Raw genomic sequence first — 5,000 nt, 5'->3', positions numbered from 1 at the left:
AGCTGTCTGTCATGATTGTTCTGATGCGTGTTCCTCAGAGCGGATGTGGTTCTCGAGTGACGTTCTGTCTGCCCACAATCCTCAGCTGGGAGTCGCCCGGCTAATGCTTCATGTAGTGACTAACGCATTGTTCAGACGTCTGCCCCCTGTTGTCCAGCACTCGCTCGCGCGCGCACTCCTCTTTGATGAACCGTCTTGCAGAATCTGTCTGCAGTTTCCAAATCATCTTTTGTGAAGGAGAAGCTTATTAATAACAAGGTGACCCAGTCTGGAGCCGCACGGGTATATCTGTGGCAATAGCAACTATACACTGTATGGGTCAAAATTATCCATTTTTCTTTTATGCCAAAAATCATGAGGATATTAAGATCATGTTCCATGAAGATATTTAGTAAATGTCCTGCCGTAAATATATAAAACATGTATTTTTGTGAGTGAATGCAGCACAATCGTGAACATAAATGCACAACTTTAAAGGAGATTTTCTCAATGTTTACATTTTTTTGCTCCTCAGATTCCAGATTTTCAATAGTTGTGTCTCGGCCAAATATTGGGGAAAGTTACTTGTAAAAGTAATGCATTACAATATTGCGTTACTCCCTTAAAAAGTGACTAATTGCATTACTTAGTTACTTTTTTAGAAAAGTAATGCGTTACGTTACTTTAGCGTTACTTTTCCCCCACCTGGGCTGATACCAAATATCTCTATTTTTGTACAGATAATATGCACTAGTCTAACTGCACTGTACAAAAATGTTGGTTTAACTTAAAAAAGCAAGTTGTCTTGAAATTTTGAGTTCGTTGTAATTAAAAATGTGAGTTAATACAATGAAGAAGAATGGTTTAATAAACAGAAACTCAAAATAGTGTGTTATCTTCACACATTAGTTATCGAAGTTGATTTGACTAAAGATTAAAAGTTGTGATAACAAATCATGAAAATATTTTTTTACAGTGTGGAAGCGAATGACATCGGAAGTTGCATTAAAAATAAGCTACTATTTATGCATGTATAGGCTATAATTAAGAAATATTTGCATGTATATACTGTATATAGGTTTATACACTGTAAAAACTTGTGTTTTCACAACTTTTTATCTTTTGTCAAATCAACTTTGAAGTTTCTGTTTATTAAACCATTCCTCTTCATTGTATTAACTCAAATTTGTAATTACAACGAACTCAAAATTTTAAGGCAACAAGGTAACTTGCTTTTTTAAGTTAAACCAACATTTTTTTTACAGTGTGGGCTTGTTTTTTTTATAACACAAAAGTTATATTTTTGGGCAAATGTAAAGACCCTTTCACAGCAAACGTGAAATAATAATCCTCAGGCTGAAGGACAGTACAGGAAAGCAAACCAGCAAACCTTTCTATCTTTCTATCTATAGTCATTTCTGCTTATTAAACTGCATCATCGAAGGTCAGAAGCAAGTAATTGGTCAATAAAGTGAGATTAAATGCATAGAAATTAGTTTTATTTAACATATTTAGTTATTGGAGGTTTGCATAGTATTATGATTCTGCATTTCACTGATTTTATTCATTTTGAGGAATATTGAATATTTTTTTGTGCAAGTGAGATGAGTAAATAATCACATTAAATCTAGAACTACAATAAACATCATGTTCACACACACACACACACACACACACACACACACACACAGGAGAGCTGTCAGTCAATAAATGGGAAATCAAAGTAGCTTGCGTTACTTATTTGAAAAAGTAACTCAGATATTTTGTTGTAAATGTTAAAAGTAATGCGTTACTTTACTAGTTACTTGAAAAAAGTAATCTGATTACATAACTCGAGTTACTTGTAATGCGTTTCCCCAACACTGGATAGCACAATCTGTCACTCACATGACATCAGCCAATAGCAGACCACAACCATCCAATCCATTCCTCAGACACAATCAAGCCCCGCCCACATGACGTGTGGACCACAAAACCAGTCACATGGGTCAATATTTTGAAATTGAGATGTATATATCACCTAAAGCTGAATAAATAATCTCTCCATTGATGTGTGGTTTGTTAGGATAGGACAATATTTGGTCGAGACACAACTATTGAAAATCTGGAATCTGAGGAGCAAAAAAATCTAAACAATCTCCTTTAAAGTTGTGCATTTATGTTCACGATTGTGCTGCATTCACTCACACAAATACATGTTTTATATATTTACGGCAGGACATTTACTAAATATCTTCATGGAACATGATCTTAATATCCTGAATTGATAATTTTGACCCATACAATGTATTATTTGCTCTGTGCACAAAATGGCGGCCACGTGCAACTAGTCCATTGCCGCAGATATACCCGTGCGGCTCCAGACTGGGTTTGGGACACATATATGAGATGTTACTTGTAATGAATTTCCCCAACACTGGTCTCGGCCAAATATTGTCCTATCCTTACAAACCACACATCACTGGAGAGATGATGTACATCTATAAACCGGACCCATGTGACTGTGGTCAGGGTCACACACACGAGCTTGTGCTGTGAGACTCATGTCACTGTTATGGGAACTAGATCTGCAGAGAATTCCAGAGTCGGACTTCAGGCGTCTCTGTTATCTCTTCTCTTCCGGTAAATATAATGTTCCTGGTATTTCTTGGCTTGTTTGTCTAGACAGAGACTCGTCACGCCTGATGATGTTCTCTGGAACTGAAAGTGAAGTTGATGAAGCCGGTTAATCTGAGGCGCAGGATTTCACCGTCTGGTGGAGATTCAGGTTTACAGGTTTATATTTAGCTCCAGTCTGAGGATCTCAAACACGTTCTGCACATTTGGCAGAAAACGGCCACAAGAGTGAGTGTGTCTGGCTGTTGTTCTGAAGGATGGAAGTTTCCGCTCACAGGAATCATGATGTTGAACATCTACAGTCAAACCAACATTTATCCAGACCTTCAACATTCCTCACATCATCAGTTTATTCACTATAGTTTATAAAATAGTGATAAAATATGAGCAGAACTCAGTTTATACTGGACTGGTTTTGTCCATCCTTCTGTTAGACTGTCACACACACACACACACACACTCACTTACTCACTTGCACACTCACTCGCACGCACACACACACACACACTCACGCACACATGCACACACACACACACACACTCACTCACTCGCACGCACACACAAACACACACACTCACACACACATGCACACACACACACACTCACTCACTCACTCGCACGCACACACACACACACACACACACACACTCACGCACACATGCACACACACACACACACACACACACACTCACTCACTCACTCGCACACACACACACACTCACGCACACATTCACACACACACACACACACACACACACACACACACACACAGTTGATATTTGACTGGTTTTGTCCATCCTTCTGTTAGACTGTCTCTCTCACACACACACTCACTCACTCACTGTCACACACACACACACACACACACTCACACACACACTCACACACACACACACACACACACACACACACACACACACACACACACACACTCACTCACTCACTCACTCACTCACTCACTCACTCACTCACTCACTCACTCACTCACACACACACACACACACACACATGAATTATGTTGAATATCTGTCAGCTGGTAAATTTAACTACACAATTAGATAATACCAGTTTAGCTCCACCAGTGACCAAGCAATGCTTCAGTGTGTTCAGTGTGTGTGTAAGAAGAGCATTAGCAGTTACAGACACACACACTTTAGCAGAACATCACCAGCTCAAAGTGTCCCGATCAGTTCTGCTCCCAAATTTTTGTGGACAAAAAGGATGGACAAATGTGATCATATATTGTTCTCATTATGAGACATGCCTCTATGAAAACATTTAATAACCACATCATGAACGTATACACAAATAAACTTGAATCGAATTGAAATGATAGCATTGTGCATGCATAATATAAAGCCTGTTTTTAGCATCATTAAGACACGAATAAACACTCCGTCTCGTGTTGAGTTAAGTGTGTGCATCAGTGCGGCTCTGCCTTTATAAACTGTTTACATAGAATATCACTGCATTACAGAGAAGAGTTTACTCGTGTGTCCTTCGAGATAATCTCAGATGCAGTCAACATTACTGGTCTTGAATAGGCCTCTTTTCTTCATGCAACGAATGTCTCTCGATGATTGAGAGTTTCTGGGAAACGGGGAATGTTCTGTCAAGGTTATGAACAAACAATAATAGAAGAACGTTCATTCACAGTTATCTGGTCTTTAATAACGGTCTCCAAACATCAGCACAAAAACAACATTTTTGAACATTCAAAAGTAACCCTCTCATAATGTTTGGACTTTGGAATCTTTCCTTAATGTTTCTATAACTAATAAAAACTGGATGTTTCTAACATTCAGAAATAACGTTTTCATAACAGAACATTTTTCCGAGCTGGGTTGACATTGGCTGTCAATGTTTTTGTTTCTCACCAGCTGGTGTCCTTATTGGTATATTTTTGGTGTGAATAATTATAGAGTGATTATTAAAGTCCCGCTGTAGTCAATAATTTTTCTTCGATCACCAAAACATATTTAAGTGCTATTTCCTTGAAAAAAAAATCTTCATGCCTTAAAATATCTTGAATGTAACTCGACACCCTCGCCTCATTTAGTATGTGCGGTTCTATGAATATGCAAATGAGCCCCGCCTCCACTCACTCACTCAGAGATGCACTGGGTGACGATCACACGTTGATCTGATTGAACATGGTGTGTGTAAAGCAGATTAATAAACTCCACATAGACACACACACTACAGTAAAGGCGTACCGGAAGCGCTGTGTGTCTGGAGCTGGTCGTGTGTGTGCGGTGGGAATGTTGGAGCGGGTCATGCCTTCGGGGTAAGATGGGCCGGTGTACAGTGGGCGTTCTCCTCGTGTCTCCTGCTCCGTGTCTCTAGGGTTTGACGGGTCGCGGTGGGCAGAACTGCCGACCAACCAGAAGTCTTTGTCACGTAAA

General features: G+C 39.3%; 1 protein-coding gene across 1 annotated transcript in view; it reads left to right on the top strand.

The window, feature by feature from the left end:
* Positions 1–5,000, top strand: part of pmepa1 (prostate transmembrane protein, androgen induced 1) — a 30,266-nt gene that overhangs the window by 1,317 nt on the left and 23,949 nt on the right. The gene's annotated exons all lie outside the window — the stretch shown is intronic.

Source organism: Phoxinus phoxinus (assembly GCF_949152265.1).
Source record: "Phoxinus phoxinus genome assembly, chromosome: 11".
In the NCBI taxonomy this organism is placed as follows: domain Eukaryota; kingdom Metazoa; phylum Chordata; class Actinopteri; order Cypriniformes; family Leuciscidae; genus Phoxinus; species Phoxinus phoxinus.
Note: the sequence above shows the minus strand (reverse complement) of the source record. Positions and strands in the feature narration are given on the sequence as shown.